This window comes from Notolabrus celidotus, chromosome 19 (genome assembly GCF_009762535.1).
Source record: "Notolabrus celidotus isolate fNotCel1 chromosome 19, fNotCel1.pri, whole genome shotgun sequence".
Taxonomy (NCBI): Eukaryota; Metazoa; Chordata; class Actinopteri; order Labriformes; family Labridae; genus Notolabrus; species Notolabrus celidotus.
The window spans coordinates 11,405,434-11,423,828 of NC_048290.1; the positions used below are offsets into that span (position 1 = coordinate 11,405,434).

Below are 18,395 nucleotides of genomic sequence, written 5' to 3' on the forward strand. Positions count from 1 at the left end.
CAGTCATCTAGATAAACACCCCTGAGTGGGAGGAGGAGGAGAAGGAGGCGAAGGAGGAGGGGGGGGATATGGGACCTGACAGCAAAAAACAAATTACAGTCTTGTTTGTTAATTACTGATCAGATCAAGAGGTTAGGTGACCCATCGGAAAAGTGAGCTAAGCACAATCATCCAGTGTTCGATGGAGGAGTTTCCTTTAACCAAGGTGTAATAACTGGAGGAAGGAGCACTCTACTTTCATTCATCTCAGTGTCAACTGGAGGGTCTTAAGTTTTAACAATCCACTCTTCTTTGTGAAGCACATGCAGCAATAATGAACCACATGCATACATGGTCAACCACAAACAAGGCCTTGTTGCATTGAGCCTGTTTCCCCCTCAGGTGTCAGGGCAGGCAGCGTCTCAGTGTGATTTTCATTTGTTTCTAATGTGACCACACGTGCACACACAAACACACACACACAACCATCTCGGTATCGACACACATCACAGTTCGTGCTGACATCCGCTCTCAGGTCTACCTCTAAGATAGGCACAACGTTGAAATCAGTCCCCGGGAAAATTGGATCTCTTCCACTGTTTAAATTCCACGGACTTTGAGGCATGCAGTTGCTAAGCAACAGCAGAACTGGATTCCCCCTCTCTGATATCCATTTAGGTTCATTTCTGCATTTTCCGGCTCCGACTTGGACCTAAATTGAGGATCTGGGATAATCTAGTTTATGTAAATACACTTCAGACACATTAGAGGAGATTTAGCAGATAAACAACTTCAAATTATGCAGTTAAGTTGTAATTTGCCGTGAATTGGTTTCTACTACACTCACAGAACACTTATAGGAAAGGGTTTGAAATGCAGATTGAATTTGTGAGGGATTATGTATAGGGAATGAGTTCTAATGCAAATCCCAACAGCATGCGCAGGACCCAAAGCAAAGCTGAGAGGTCTTTTTTCATCCTGATTCTGGTTTGCATAGCCACCTATTCACTATACATTATTCTGCTTATTACCCAGGTATTATCAAGGACCCACGTAAACAGGTCAACACAAAATATTGTTTCCACAATGATGTTATTGATTTTAAAATGTATTATTTAAACAGCTAAAAAAAATATTCCCTCTGATTCCACAGTCCTTTCTCTGGCCACAGTTTCTTATAAGATAAGATACTCCTTTATTCATCCCACAATGGGGAAATTCACAGAGTTACAGCAGCAAACAAGAAGGTGTACAGTACAACAATTCTAACAAGAATATATATATAAAAAATAAAAAATAAAAAAATAAAATAAAATGTGTAAATAATATGAGCCTCCTAGTGGTACAAATTAATATTCAATGGTCAATTTAAGTCATTAGTCTGCGTATTTGATATAATTTGTATTAAACTGAACATTTCTACCAATGGTAACATAAGACATGGTTAATGGGACTTCTACAGGAATAATTATGTTGACTTCTGTCCTCTTTCAAAATGTCCTCTACTTGGGGCTTTGCAGTTGACACACCTTTAAACATAAATAAGGCAAACGATACAACTTTTAACAATGTTGCTTTTATCACAACCACTTAAAGTTTAAGTTGCTCTATAGCGATCTGCAACTTAAAGATGCACTCACTAAGTGTACTTTTTGTTGCAGGACAGCTTGCTCCCTTTTTCCCCCATCAGAGATGATTAAAGTCCAGTAGCTCCTATGGCTGCTTTCACATCTGTGTTTGGTAACTGTCATCACAGTCAAAAACAGCCTTAGATGGAAACTAACAATTTTGCTACAATGTCGACAGGCAGAGGAGAAATGTGTCAGTCTCCATCTCCTAGATTGATTTTATATGAGACGTGTGATCTGGTTGTCCTTGGCGTTGCCTTTAATGTTATTGATTAATAACCAATCAGAAACAGGTATTTAACACAGCCAGGTGATAATGAGTTATTGAAAAATGTATCCAGAGCATTTGATTTCTCTGCATGCTAACATGCAATACAAACATTAATTTCACTCATTACATAAACTCACAATTCATCAATATTGTGCTGAGGTGCTTTTGCATTATTGAGCATTTAATGTCAAATTCAAGATTCAAGATCTTTATTTGTCACATGCTCCTACAGATGGGCAGTGAAATGCAATGACTGTACTGCAAGACCATGCAATATTACACTTATAATACAATCTAAAATATGTACAAACAGAGAAAGAGAAACACAAACATAAAATAAATACACAGTAAGCCTATAGTGTGTTCATGCTATGATTTCATGTATGATGGGGTTGCAAAGCTTGAAGAAACTGTGTGAATATCTTTGTGCCGTATGTGTCCACTGCTCTACTCATTGTAATAACTTCTATTGAGCTCCACAGTCCCCATGGGTGTTGTGTTTGTGCATAAGAGACGAGTGAATGTATATACAGTATGTAGGGGCTGAGTTTGACAGGACTCTGATTTTCTCTTGTGTGTTATGTTTTCTGTTAGGAGTTCTCTGCACATCCCTGTATCAGAACAACTGTATTCTTCCTCCCTCTGGCTCTCCGCATGGTCACAATACAAAAAAAGCAGCCTCGGGTGTGTTGCCAAGTATTCCACAAGACGTCACACAGCTCACATATACCCTGGACCTGTGGACAAACTCCACTGCAAAGGTTTAATTACACGGACAGGATTTGTAGAGTGAAGGACTGAGACAAGCCATGAGCGGTTCAGTAAATCCAGAGATCATTCTCATCATCACTACTCACTAATCTCAGCACGTCTGCCGCTGGTGTTTAAGTTTTAATGATCTGTGTTTGAGACGTCACAGGCTTCAGTCTCCGGGTTAGAGACGTCATCCGTCTCTTACTGTGTGAGACATCATTGATAACAGAGGTTTGTTAACATCCATCTTCACACTGCGCTTTATTATCTCTCCATCTCTCTTTTTGAGCTTTCGTCAAGACCTGTTCTAGATCAAAAATTCAACTTTATTGATAAATCTGCTCCACGCTTTGTTGACAAAGCCAATCAGCATTTAGGTTACGACTCCCGAGAATGCAGAATTATTTTTTGGACTTCCATCCAAAAGACAAGCATTTCTCAACCCCTCCTCCGTTTTTTCATTACATGCACACGTGTGCTAACAAGGAGCTTAGGGGGGAGGCATTCTAGTTGTAGGCTGTCTTTATAAACACAAAGGTCGGTTTTACTCCCCACGTCTGCAGATTTGAAGATCTAGTGGATGATTTTTATTTTTCATGGAAAAGTGCTAGCGCTAGTTAGCATGGCCACATAGCTGCATGTTCGTCACTGTGTACCAAGACACACGTTGACATACTGACAAATAAAACAACAAGAAACACAAAATCTGTGACCAATCGTTCAGAAAGGTCCTGCTGCAGGCGCCTCTCCGTCAGGATCAGATTCTGGATCAAATTCAGAGGGTTGAAGTAAAGCGGGTCTGTGAGCAGCCGTGTATATTCAGCCAACATGTAAACATTAGATCAAAGTGCTGGACAGCAGAGGACACATCCACTTCCTGAGGGGGCGTGGTCAGAGAGCTCATACTCATTTAAAGGCACAGACTCAGAAAACAGCCTGTTCTGAGGGCTGAAAAAGAGGGGTTTACAGGCATGCAAAAATCTGATTTAAAAGTGTTTTTTTGAGCAATAAACTTTAAAGACTTGTTTTGGGGACCTCTTAGACCAATATATTTTGATGAAAAAGAGCATAATATGTCACCTTTAATACCAGAAAAAAAACACTGATTCATCCAAAGGGTTCACCAGAGTCAGCACAACAGTTCCTCACCCTGCCTTTCGAATGAGAAAAACTTGACCAACCAGTAACCTCAAATCAGTTTCTTTCTTTTATATTTTGATTTTCTTTTGCTTCCCTTAAAGTAATGAAAAATGTTCAGAAATAAAAAGTTTTCTCACAAAATAGTAATGAACCAAATCTCTCGGAAGACCCATAATGTGAAGTATGCACAAATTATTCTAAGACTAGCTCCTTTCACCTCCATCTGCACTTTATAGTCCTCTTACCCTGCCGCTAGACTCATCATTTCACCTCTTTGTGAGCTGAAGAATTATGATATTGATTTCCTTGCAGGAATACACGGACAGGGCTCTGCTTGTTTGCAGTCTGACTTGGAGTTAAAGAAAAGGATCAATATCAATTTTGTGTGTTCAGTTCAGATATACTGTATGTCTGAGACATGTTTAACCTAGCTTAGCTCAGAGGGGATGCAGTCAAAGGAGTTGAAGCATGGTTTTTATCTTTTCTTCTTAACATAAAGGATTTACATCAAGTATGAGGAGTTGTTTGATTGAGGCTTGATTTAAAAAGTCTTCCTAAAAGTCAAGTTAGTCCTGTTCCTGATTCTTCATATCTACATATTCTCAGATGAGATATTTTCAGTTCTTTTGAACACTATTTTGTGCCTTTAAAGCACTTTTTATATCTGCCTTTCGTGACATAAGTAGACATAAAAATGTCTACTTGGCAGAAAACATTTTCTCAGACTCTGCAGGGAAAGAGCCACACATCATCACAATGTATAAAGCCTGTCAGCACACTTCTGTCTCTGTCTGTGATTGTTCTCAATAACCCCCTGTTGCCCAGATGAATGATGGCAGGTACTGGATGAAAGCCAGCTTCTGCAAAAAGACTTTTTCTTTCTTTAACATTTCATTCAGTACCATTCAATATCAGGCATCGCTGCACAAACCACAAAGTGATGTGTAATAGAGAGAAAAAATGCTTCAAGATGAAAGAGCACCCGGTCGCTCACGTATGATTAGCTCCACTAAGTGTGACCAAGGCAATCTAAAGTGAGCTGTTTGTCGATACACGGTTCAGAAAACTTTTTAATGTGTCAACTTTTTGTGGGAGATTTTGACACGTATCTTTGATTTATCTGCTCCTACATTAATGCAAAAATGGCGGCAAGGCACGGTTGTCTCGTAATTTATAGTCACTGTTACGTTTGTAAAACAGCTTACTCTCAATGATTTAATATAAGAAACTTTTGGAGGTAATATCCATTCGTTATGCGGACAACATTTCAGTATATCTACCACTACATCTCTTGGGGAATACAGCGCATAAAGCAAAAGCAAATCAAACTGTCTTAGGTTTTTTTCCTGCTGTGGTATCTCATTTTCACAGACAGTCTCAGCCTGGTGGTCTTTTTTTTCCTTCCTATCTTGATCTTCTTGCTGCCGGTTTGTCTCTCTTTTGGCCTCAGTGTGTTTGTTTGGAGAGCACAGCTCGCCCAGCGTGACATGGAAGTACGTCAGCATTGTTGGCTAGTTCTTAGAAGAAGGCAAAAGGAAGAGACCACTTGAGGGGGGACGGGAGGTGAGGGTGAGATGGATGGACTGTGGTGGGTAAGGACATAAAACAAGGAGGGAAGAGACTGGGGCTGCAACAAAATGATTACTTTGTAATCGACTTTTCTGCAGATTTTTTTCACAATAGATCAATAAACCACTAAGTCAATAAAACAGAGAGATGCAGAAAAGCTCCTCTTAAATTGCCATGGATGATAGAAATAACTACAATTTACTTCTTTGGTGGTATAAATGTCTAAACCCCAAACTTCTAAATGACAAAATGACAAAAAAGCAATGAATACTTACATAAGGGAACCTAAAACAAACATGCTTTTTGACATTTCAGCGTAGGAATCTGATTCATCATTTACTAGGGATGGTCAAAATACTGTTCGATAACCACTAGCATCTAATTGGCGATCATTCATTATCGAGCACCAGGACGAGGTGCTGTTAGTAGCGGGCACTGGCAACGTCCGTCTCTACCTTTATGCAGGTGTTTCTTTGAAGCAACAGCATGGTGTGTATGTTTACATTTTACAGCCATGCTCAGTCTCTACAACCTTCGCCGTTTCTGAATATCACACCACCACACACGTATTTCCAGCGACTGTCGTGTCGCTATGTTTTCTTCTTCTTTTGCTTGGAATACCGTACTACCCCCATGCACCAGTCAAAACGATGAAAAATTCTACTTTTAAAATACTTTTTAAATATTCGCATTAACTATTCGATAAGTGAGCGAATATTCAGACATTCCAAAATTATGTCGCATCCCTAACATTTACAAACATTTTGGGAAAGAAATAATCTGGTGATTGAAATATAGCAACCAGGGGCGCTGGTGGCCTAGCGGTCTAAGCGCCCCACATACAGAAGCAATAGTCCTCGCCACAGGGGTTGCCGGTTTGACTCCCTGCCGTGACCATGTCCTGCATGTCTTCCCCCACTCTCCACTCCCCATATTTCCTGTCTCTCTTCAGCTGTCCTATCAGAAAGGCATAAAAGCACCCAAAAATATAAAAAATAAAATAAATATAGCAACTGGATAGAAACCGTAGGTGGGTGTACATTGCAGATGCAAGATACCTGATGTTGAGATAACTCTCTTGACATTCTTGAGACTTTATTTTTGTGTCCTTTGATTGCTGCTTCAGGTCTCTCTTCAGCTGATCTCTGACTCTGAACTCTCTTTAGCAGAATCCACATGGGCACGAAAGTCCTGGAAATTTACAGAATCTTTCCATAGTGGGATGTATGTGTGAATGCAACCAGCTTAAATTCTCACCCCAACTTTTTTCTGAATTTTACCTCCCAGCCCCCAAATAACACAACATATTTGCAGGATTTCGCGATAAACTGAAGCAAGAACGAAGCAAAAAATACCTGAAAAATTTGTCCTGAGTGAGAAGGCAGAGTCGATTTTGTTTCTGTCATATGACTGTTGTGTTCCTCAAATAGTGACACGTAGCAGAATGAACAAAAACATCCGAGGTTGAAGAATGACAATCATTTTCAAGACGAGTACTGCAAAGATTTCTGCATGGCTGTCTGTTTACAAACCACATTTATAGAAATGCAAAAAGTGTCATCATAGCGTGGATCTCTAATGCATCATCCAACATTATGTTGTGAACATTACAGTGTGGCTTTCACAACACGCTTTGAACGTCACGTCCAGCCACCCTAGAGACCCACTCCCTGCTCTCAGTCTCCACCACTCTTCTCTGACAGGTAAGACTTCACACTTTGAGGGACATGTGGAAGAGGAACACAGGAACATTTGAGGAATAGAGCTCCTATCTAGGAAAGAGGCGTCAATAACAACCAAAACTTTAGATGTGGATGATTTGTGTTTTAAAAGACTGTTCACCAAAAACTACAGAATATGTTGCCGTATTAACCAACATTCAAGATGACCGACTCTTGTCATAAAACTGTATTCCACCTACTTCCATTCATAAATCCTGGAACAAACATTTTGCATAAGTTATCAATAAGCCACTTGTTCACAGAATCTAGAAAACAGGAAGAATAATCCTCTTCATGTTGCCATTTTACAGTCCTCTGGAGCAACCAAATACAACAAACTGTGGCTTTAATTCTTGAAGCAAACATCAGTCCTGAGCCCATTTCTGCATGACAGACAGAGTAGAGTTGTTTCCCCTTGCTGGGAATTTATTTATTCCTGTTGATGCACAACATGTTACCCCAGCCATTATAATATCCTCTGCATTAAACTGAGCTTCATAAAACACTTTTAGTGCTGACTAACCCTGGAAAACACTCTATAAACTATGGCTAGGCTGGAAACATAAATGCTACAAACAAGCCATAAATCAAAACTCTCTGTTGGAGCCAGAGCACACCTTCTTCCTTTAAGATTATCAATTGATACAAATTTAATATAGGTATCTTCAAACAGGTCCTTCTTAAACATTATATCTCATGTGGCTTTACAGAAGTTATTACCAGAGCTAAATATCATCTCATGACAGCAGCTGTGCACATTTTTGTTTTTAATCGCCACCGTTTTAAAATTCTGCAGAAATGGAAAGAAGGTCGTTGGTCAAAGCCTTGGGATTGTCAAGAAATTCAAGCATTCAAAATGTAAAAGCAACCAAATGTACTAAAAACAACATTCTTTGCACCATTTTCAAAAGAATCTCCTTATTTCAATTTGAAAAGAAGCTCCAATTAAAATGGCATCTACATCGAGGCCAGTGGATTGTCCACAGCATTTAGGTATTGAGAGAGACACGTCTTTATAATTTACTGGAATTTTACCAACAATAATCAGAATGCAAGAAAAAAACAGTCGCATTTCATTCCAGTGTGTTGGCTCAAAAGCAAAATGCTGAAAACCAAACTTAAACGTACAGAGCTACTGTGAGAATGAGTACCACAGTTTGAGGAGATGACGCAAGAGTCAGAGGATGAACACGAGAGAATCTTTATCCCTCACTGAGTTGAATATTGAGGATGAATAGTGTCAGCTGCTTCTGTTCTACTTGTGTTCTTCTGGTATTGAGCGAGGAAATAATTAAGGTTAAAAAAAAGAACTTATAGTCGTCTCTTTATAGTTCTCTCTCTCTCTCTCTCTCTCTCTCTCTTTCTCTCTGCATGTCCCTCTCTTTATCTTCTCCTCAGCACTATTGCTTTGATCTTGCTTTTCACATAACAAGACCCCAGGGTCTACTAGAAGAGACAGTAGAAAGCAGAGTGTGTGTGTGTGTGTGTGCATGTGTGCATGTGCATGTGTATGTATGGATCGTATACTTATATATGAGTACATGTATGTATGTATGAGTAGGCTGAATATCTTCTTGCTGGTGTCAGACACAAGAGAAAATGTTTCCTCTGGGATTAATTGTTCATGAGAGTTTTTTCCCTCCTTAAACGATCACTCCACTGTTACTAGCTGAAGATACTACAGTCTAATTCTTTCCTTCAGTTCTGTTGGTACTTAATTGGAATTTAAGTGTCAATTAAGAAGCTCTTAACTGCTGCAGTAGTTGACGCCTGTACTGTATTCACACATACACAAAACTCCTGAAAACATCCCAACATTTTCAGAATGGGCTGCATGTGTGAACACAAACAGACAAAATGTTCACCCAAACTGAACCCTCCTGTTATGTTCACTTCTCAAGAAAAGCAATAATGTTCCTGGGTCAACTTGACCCGGGGCATATTTAATTATCTAGAAGTGTCAAAACCCCAAAAATCCCAATAAACATTATTTTAATCTCATTATTAACTCCATTAATAACCAAATCAAATATTTAGTGCAATGGTGTTCTTTAATTCTCACAGATCATGGTTCAATGAGGATAACTCACTCGTTTTTAATGAAAATTCATGTTAAACCTTTTTTTAATGTACATTGGAAAGACCTAAATATAACTACAATAGTTTTACATAACATATATTTTTGTTTATTTTATTTTACATTTTGAATTGTTTTCATTTTATTAACAATTTCTTTTTAGATTTTTTAACTTAATGGGTCAATTTGACCTACAACATAACAGGAGGGTTAATCTGGAATTTTTGCCTCAAGCTAAATTTGTGGAAGAAGTTGGTTACGTGGGAACACTGTCACCACGATGAGGGACTCAAATGCAGAGCTCCCAAAATTTTTTCGAAATTTCAGGAGTGCATATTTCAAAGAGGCTATGGAGTGTTATTCAGTTTCTTTACATAACAAGAAAAAGTCACTTCTTAATCAGGACAGGAAGATACAAGTAGAGGTCTTTCAGTATTTGGCGGATTTACATTCCTTTAGAGCCAAAGTCAACACATTGAAAACCTGAAGACAGATTATTCTCCTCAAGAGACAATATTTTTTAAGCTTTGTGAAGACTTTGAGTTCAGCTACTGATGTTAAATACTATAACATATTTACATGAATTATAGGAAGAGGAGAGTATGTTCTCTTGAAATCACAATCTTGAATCTATTTTGTATATTTTGTAGTCTTTTTTGTTCTTCTCTGGTACAGCAAATAATATCCACCCCATCTTGTTTGCATCTCTCTCTTGCTAGTCAGACAGGATGTTTTGAGGAGGAAGACAGCAGGGTCACGGTCTGATCAAGAAAGCATGATAAAGATCAACCATTTCCTTTGCATCATATGTGTATGTGTGTGTAGGCCTATGTGTGTTTTCCTGTGTGTTTGAATTCGTGCCTTGTCTGTAAATTTCAGAGAAACAAGCCTTTTTTTTATCCTCTGTGGTTTTCAGTACTTTGATAATAACATTCAGGTTTACAGGAATGGTTGAAATGTTGAACAACTTTAACTCCAATCAGATATGTAATGTGATGAAACAATGTCACTAAATACTATTACAATAAATCATTTGTTAATATTTGACAGAAAAGTATCAAGCCATTTTAAAGGCAAACCTTAGGGTGTTCAGATTGTTACATTTGCAGGTCACTCAACTGCTTCTACCGTGTTTGATCTTGAGGACTTTGTAATGCAATTTGGCTTTAAAGGAGCGAGCCGATTGGAACCACCCTCATATTTGCTGGCTGAATACATAGCTACCAGAAGCCATTAGCTTAGCAACAAGAGCAGAAAAAATAGTAAACTGTTTTCTTTCTCCTTAACTTACCTACTTAACATCTCCTGAGTTCACTGAAACTTGCTAATGAACTATATAATCTGTTTCCCAAAATGTTCCAGGCTGGTGCTCGCACTGATTCGGAGCTGGATGAACTCGCGAACCAGCACAGCACCCGTTTGTTTTTCTGCCCGCTCGAGCCCGGGGAAGAGGCACGTCATGACGTCAGATTTACGTGAACGCTTTTCCCTGCGGCACTAGCGCGAACTTTCCCTCACAACAACAACGATGGCGGACAACGGCAGCTTAGTCTCTTTTATTTTTTTGCTGCAGGACAATGGCGGAAACACGTTTAGTTTGTGTTTCTGTTCACGGCAACCCCGCCCCTCGGCCTGACATAAGCGGTTCGCTGATCTAGACCAGCAATGAGTTGGAGCCGCTCTGGAACCGGTTTTCCTTGCCGAGGTTCACTCACATTCGAAACACAAAAAACCGGTTCTCAATTGAGCGCCGGCTCCGAACTGGCCCTGAAACTCCCTCGGCCGAAAAGGGGTATCTGAGGGAGTAAGGTTTGAACTGTTTTCCGGTATGACGGCACACACTGAGTTCAGCAAAGTCCACAACGTGTAGTTTCTGAGCAGCTGTGTAGCTATTTTCAGTACCATCTGTTTTTCGCCATGTGGAGTTAGAAATCCTGCAAACTACCGGAACAGTACTAAAGCTAGGCCCACGGTAACTTTGATAGTTGGGAAATACGGACCCACTGCCTGCGACTAATTACCACTCTCTCATCCTAGTTTCTGACTATATCCACTGTCCTACCCCTCATTAAGGAACAGAAGCCACATAAAAAAAATGTATAAAAAAGACATCCTATACACCAAACTTAACGGTGATGATTACTTTCCTAATGAAGTATTTTGCTTATCATTTTCTACCAAGCAGCAAACTCTGGTCTAAAAATATGAGTCCAATGCAGAAGTGCTAAAAACGGCAGATCATCAAGGATCCGCTTGAGGAATTACCAGAAACCACATACACACCAATTTAAAAAAGCCGATCTTTACAACAGAAATAAACATGTTTACAGCCTGGTACAAAAGACGGGTGTAGTCTGGATAGCTCATTTCTTGATCGGCACACACTGCAGGGGGAGGGGATTTATTTCTAACGCGGCAATTTCGAAGATATTGAGATTACGAGTCTTCCAATGAGATGCACAGATGACTTGATTGACAGGCGGGAACACTGTAGCTGTTGGCTAGAAGGCTCAAAGCCCGCCTCTTTACATCACAATCGCTCAACGGCAGCAATATGGCTGCCGCTGCCGATTGGCCTCAAAACAGCTCTTTAGAAACAGAGTGGTGACGTCACGGATCCTACATCCATATTTTATACAGTCTATGTTTTCTACATAATTTCATCATTTGGCGTAATAAAAACTCAGAATATTGAACAAAAAGATACATGGCTATTTAGAAGTCAAAGGTGATGTATCCAAAACAGTCCAAGATCCAGATAAACTTGACTATTAAGAAGACAAAAAAAAGCTAAAAATCCCTGAAATGTGAGCCTGGGATTGAAGATTGTGTTTTTACTATACAACATTTTAAAGTAGTAACACAAGTCAAATCAATAAAGTGACAACTTAAGCTTGAGAGCAGTTTCAGAGCAACTACATCCACATGTAAGGAGAAGTAAACAAACTACCAAACAGACAAACAAACAAAACTTTGATATTTCATTTAAGGGCAGGGGGTTGGACACTAAGGGCCATGTTTGGGTTAAAGGATGGGAGGGGGTTGAGTCCCAGCCAAAGCGTCTCCTGCAGGAGTTGGTGTGTCTGTGTGGAGGAGGGATTCCCGCTCCCTCTGAAGTCTGGCAGCCGGTATCTGGTTACTCCTGTAGGTCTGCCATGATTACCCTGCACTCACATTCCTCAGCCCTCATTTACTCCAGTCCACACAGGAAACTTACAGAGTCTGCTATTCAAACACACACACACACACACACACACACACACACACACACAGACAAACACACACGCAGACCAACAAACCCAACAGATCTTGCATCAGTGTTCACTAATCTTTTAACTGAAGACTTTCATGTAATTACCACTTTTGTGCTAAAATTTCAAACTTCTGTGCGCAGAAAAAAGGCACCAAAACTTAAGATTCCATCGACTTCTTCCACTGTGGCTAAGGTTTGTGTTGCCGCTGTAGTGCTAACCTGGTTGTAAAATGCCAGAAATGCTGTAATCCACATGGAGGCGTTTGTCACCTCACACCAAACTGTGAGGGGAGCAGCGGTGATGTTGTCCATGTCTGTTACCCTCCCACTGGGAAAGAATGCCCTCACGGATTCAGCCCTATCTTCTGCTCCTACGTCCATACGCTGCACAGTTCTTCACTGATATGACTTTGGCACGTCGTGTACTTTCACATACAGCATCCGCTTCATGACACCAGAGTTTGTTTTGTGCAAAAACATCAGTGTGCTCATGCAGGGTATCTCTTTTTGCTTCTCCGTGCCTTCAGCCTCTTCTTTTGGAGCCGTCTTGTCTCCACATGCTGCTTCCTTCCTTTGAAAATGAGTTTCCCATTGCTTTATTAAAGTCAGCTCTCTGTCAGCGAGACTGACATCAACATTGTCCCTCTGTAGGCTTTTTTTTCCCTTTTCTTTGGCCTCTGGGAGAAAAACGGCCCAATAGGACAGAGGACGGTGCAATTCATAATCAAGAGGAAGGCAAAGGAAATGGCTCGTCTTGTGTAACATAATTGAAAAAGAAAAAAGAAAGGATATTGTAGTCATCTCCAGCTTGTCTCCTGCTGATATTGCACCTATCAATCATATTTCAGAGAGCATGTTCTGTGTGTTCACCCACATTTCTCTTGATTTATCTCAGCAATATTACGCAGATACTCTCTGTGTAAATACACAGAAAGAGAGGGAGGTACAAAGAGGGAGCTGTATGCAGTGATTTAATGTGATGTGATGTTTGTGTAGGGCGTTGGAGGTACAATATGTATAAAATGGGAGTCAATAGAAGGGTGTGGGCTGTCAAACATTCATTATGTTATCAAAAAGAATCAAAACAAAGCTCCCCCCAGATTTAAGATGAAGAATCAGATTACAAAGTATTCAACTAAATAAAGATTCATTCTCTTTCCATGAAAGCAAAAGCAGCTGCTGATAAAACCCAGATTTCAGAGATAAATCACTTTCTATCTAACTATCAATCCAGACGTAGGTCTCTGTACCTATTCTGTGCATCAGCAAATGTACAATTTTAAAATCCCCACAAATGCTGCAGCTGCTTAAATTATCAACAGTTTAAATATTATATGAACCCAGAGATATATTTGATTTACATTGGCCATTTGCTGAAAACTTAAAGACAATCTCTTGTTTCTTTCAGCAGGGACTTATAAATGTGAAATGGTAACATTAACTCTCATTACTCTTCTGTGCAACCACTTTGCTTGACTTGCTCTCAAGGAAATTAGGGATGCTTTCACTTTTCCTGTGTATTTGCCTCTTGTATAGGCTGCATAATAGACAGTGTAAGGAATTTCAACGTTTTAAAGTATGATCTGAATGAAGAGCTGATTTGGTAAGATGATTATGAATAGCAATAACAGACAATTAATCTGAATAATGACAAACTATTTAAAGCCAGGGTTGGTAGTCACGCAAAACTAGCATTACTTTGGATGTAGCATTTCCTCGGGAGACCGCCGTTTCTCGAGTTTTGGCTTGGGGCTGGCTCCGGAAGTGCCAAAAACCACATACACACCAATTCAATAAAGCCGACCTTTACAACAGAAATAAACATGTTTACAGCCTGGCACAAAAAACTAGTGTAGTCTGGATGACTCATTTCTTGATCGGCACACACTGTACAGGGGGTGAATTTTTTCATAACACGGCAATTTCGAAGATATTAAGATTATGAGTTTTCCATTATGAGAGGCACAGCTGACTTGATTGACAGGCGTGAACACTGTAGCTGTTGTCTAGGAGGCCCAAAGCCCGCCTCTTTACCTCACACTAGCTCGACAGCAGTTAGGTTGAGTTCAACATTTCCAATATGGCTTCTGCCGAGGATCGGCTTAAAAACAGCTCTTCAGAAACAGATGGGTGACATCACGGATACTGCGTCCATTATTTACACAATCTATGATTGGACATGGAAAATTTTCCAAAATTTTAAAAGTGAGCCGCATGTGTGAGCTAACTCAGACTTTTTCCTACCGTTCCACTAGTAATTAAAAACAAAGAAGTCAAGGTGAGTCATCAGCCTCTTTCACACATGCACCCCTGAAATTTTCTATAATTTTAAAAAATCTCTGTCCCTCAAATTTTCCAAAGATGCTCACCACACCATTACATTTTCCCTGCCAGACAAGAGAGGGGTGGGCAGTTTATCATACTCTGTTTCGCCTGTCATCCTATATGCATTACACGGTGACTACCTTCCTCCTCCATTATGTAGAGGCGTGTGGTGATTGTGTTTTTCCTTTTTTTTTTTTACTTAATTTGAACACATTATGTACAATGACGCAGCAACAGCAGTATTTGTTGACAACAGAAACAGACTGAGGGAGCAGTTTCTTCCACTAGTTTTAACACATTAGAGCGCTGGTACAACTCTGCGCATGTCATAACATCATCTAACTTCATCTAGCGTCTATGAAAACAGTGAAGGCAGAGTCTCTAATCAGAATGTTGAAGGAAAAACAGCACATGTAAACACAGCTAGTGTTTCTTTACACTATATTAGAATGCATCTGACTTGGAACTGGCTTCTCAACACATCACAAGCACTAATCACAGCAAACAGCACACTTGTGCATGTTCTGTGCATGACAGTATCCTCCTGCTGGAAGGATCAATATTGGCTCCATATTAATCACATGTAAATGCAAGTCTTTGAACATTCTTCCAATGATGATCAGTGAGCCGTGTTTTTGCTTCTGTCAGCTCAAATTGTTCATCAGTTATGTAACAGTCAGTCTCACATACACGCTTCAAGTGTTTGTATGTGTGTGCGCACATACAGTACATTTAAGCCACTACGCATGTGTGTAAATTGCATTTGACTGTGACTTTCCTGTGGTTCATCGGGGTTAGGAAAAACATAGCTGCAGGCCATACTGGGGCTAAATAGGCATAAGAGTGCCAGAAGTGACCATCCTCCTTCTTTAAACCCCCCACTGACACATCCAGCCTGTAAACAAGGCAAGTCTGTCCCCACCCCATCACCTCCATAACCTCCCATCCTAGGACCTGGCCCCTCCCTCCTGCTGAGAGCAGCCAGATAGACAGACTGTCTTATCTCCTCCCCAGGCAAGAGGAAGAGGGGGATGGTGGGGGTCTGGCTTTATGTCTACCGGCACAGTCGCAGACTTCGCTGCATCCATACATGCATGTATGGAGGCACGTGTGCAGGAAAACATGGACATATATGCACATGAGCACACACATTATCACACACAGACGAGCATATAATGTATGACACACAGCACACATATGCAAGGACAAAGCATACAGAATCCTTTGATCTATATATACGGCATATATAGGATGTCTCGAACAATAATGGCGTTTAAGATGACTCACATTCCTGACAAATCTACAACATGTTATTCAAACAGCAGTGAGGATGTTTACATCAGATTCAATGACAGATGACAGTCTCGTTAGAAAAATCATTCCTGAAGTGAAAAGGTCAATGTGTACACAAAGAACACACCACCAACAAAGCAACCCCCCACCTAGACAGGCTGTAAGGCCCCACCTACAGACCCTGTTCTTACTCCCAACCCCCCCCCCCAGGTCTGCACGCACATATATAAATATACATAAAACAACACACACATGCACAGTGGCTAACCTACTATAGACTGCATGGGTGTGTTAACCACAGACAAACCACACACTGGTTTGATTCTTACAAAAGGTCCATACACTAGCAGACTCACAGTGCTTCATGGTAGTGCATAATAAAATGATGGATTAACATGCCTTTTTTTTAACATGTTATAAACTAAGAAAAGGAAGAAGCATGTCAAGTAATTCTGTCATTATAACACAAAGTGATGAACTTGAATGAATATCTAAAGATTTTCTGGTCACTGTAATCGTTTCTCTTCTTCTTTCTCTAAAAATGACTTTAACATGGGAGGAGGGAAGCCAAGTCCTCCTCATCTTCTTTGAAAATATATGGTTTTAAATGCAGGTAAAGCTAGTCTGAGGCAGACACGTTGAAGTGAAATCTCCTGGAACAAATTAAACTTCCTATTTAATCGGAAGTTGGAAAAAGACGCTTTACCGGCTCCGCCCACTTTAGTAAATAAGGTGCAACATCAAAACAAACCATGGTAAGTTGACAAAACTGAAGCATTTTATGCTAAAGTAGTTGTACTAAGTGATGACATGTGTGTTGTTTGCAGAGAAATTGGTGAAATAAGTGCAATTATGGCATAAAAAATGTAGGCATCATATTTGATCATACGCCCTGTTCAGGTAAGAACTAGTGTTAGTATGATATTGACATTTTTGGACATACGCCCACCTTGTGTCAGAGTTGAGCACACAAATGTAGTAAGAAACAGTTCAACAGAAACCCAAGGTGACGTGAACTGCACCTATAGGTACTGATAAACTGATATATAATTGTAAAAATAATCAATGATTGCAGCCCTACTGATAAGGAAATAATATAAATAAATAAAATAATACACTTTAATACAATTTATGTTTAATGCATGTGTCTAAATTTTATGCAATGTCTGCACAGATGTTTTATGGCAAAAGGAAGGAGAATGTTGTTGTGCCAGCCCACCCTGCCATCAGTGACGATGATGAAGAAGAAGATGATGATGATGTGACTGACCCTAACTTTGTCACACCCACCTGCATCCTGGATATTACCCCCGCCCCATGTTCTATGTTATGTTCTTATGTTCTAATCTTGTTAAATAAATGTTCTTTTCACCCCTACATGCATTTTCTTGTATTTCTCATAAACACTATTCTTTGATTTTTTATTTTTTTTTACCACTACAGGGCAAGGAACCATATTTGGTAACTTCGTTGACCTCGATTTTCTACATGAAAATGAAAAATGTCGCAAATGTTAAATAGTCTTGTTATGTCCTCCAATAACACTCTAGGGTTGAACTTTTGAATTTCAAAGTATTTCAATTAGTGCCCTTTAAAGGATTAAGCACTAGCTGATCAAGCAACAACCCAAAACAGTCAGTGGTTTTATGCATTATCTCGCCTTTCATGAAGGAAAATCAGTCACTTACCAGGTGATAGACGTATCCCACTGCATGTGCTTTTGCACTGAAGGTGCCTTAAATTCAGGCTGACGTTTATCCATCCTCTGTTTGACTGAGACTTTTTCTGAAATAGTTTTAAGATGGCATGACAGTTTGTGTGAATTGTGCAGTTAACACCTGACAGAGTTTCATTAAAGGATGCCAACTTCACTTACCTGCTTTGGCGTAGAAAAAAAACAGAAGAGGCCTTGAGAGTAAAAGTGTAATACCTCGTATCACCGCACGTACTGATTAACACGTAGCTGCCGTTGCAATCAAGAGGGGCGCTGTTTCACCAATTTGAACAACGTTTATTAAAAGTGGCAAACACCATCCAAAGAGTACTTCATCTGTTGTGCCAAAGTGAGAAAAAAAAGTGCAAGTTTGACTTTTAACAAAGTTTTCTTATTGTGGTATGGGATTTGTTTTAAAAAAATGTTTTCATATTCTTTCTTTCCTCATGAAATATTCATGTTCATGTGGGTGAAAACTGTCATAGTTTGATGGAATTATTGCCGGGCAGAATCAGGGTCACACTGTCTGAGAGAAGTCAAGGGTGTGAGGCTATTCCTCTCGCTCACACGCGCACGCGCACGCGCACTACACAAACACAAAGCTTGGAGCCGCTTTAGTTGTATTAGCAGGGTTAGGGATTACTGTTGTGAGGGCATGCAGACAGCCATGAG

The 18,395-nt window shown here is 39.9% G+C and overlaps 1 long non-coding RNA gene across 3 annotated transcripts in view; it reads right to left on the bottom strand.

The window, feature by feature from the left end:
- Positions 1-17,998, bottom strand: part of LOC117830896 — a 63,589-nt gene extending 45,591 nt beyond the window's left edge. For 2 of the 3 annotated variants that reach the window (XR_004634862.1, XR_004634860.1), the window contains exons 1-2: positions 17,886-17,998; positions 17,698-17,794 (exon numbers count right to left, since the gene is read on the bottom strand). This is a non-coding gene — a long non-coding RNA (uncharacterized LOC117830896). Of the gene's footprint in view, positions 1-12,024; positions 12,361-17,697; positions 17,795-17,885 lie in introns of those variants that run through there. The other variant, XR_004634861.1, reaches the window with a different exon arrangement.
- Positions 17,999-18,395: the final 397 nt, after the last annotated feature.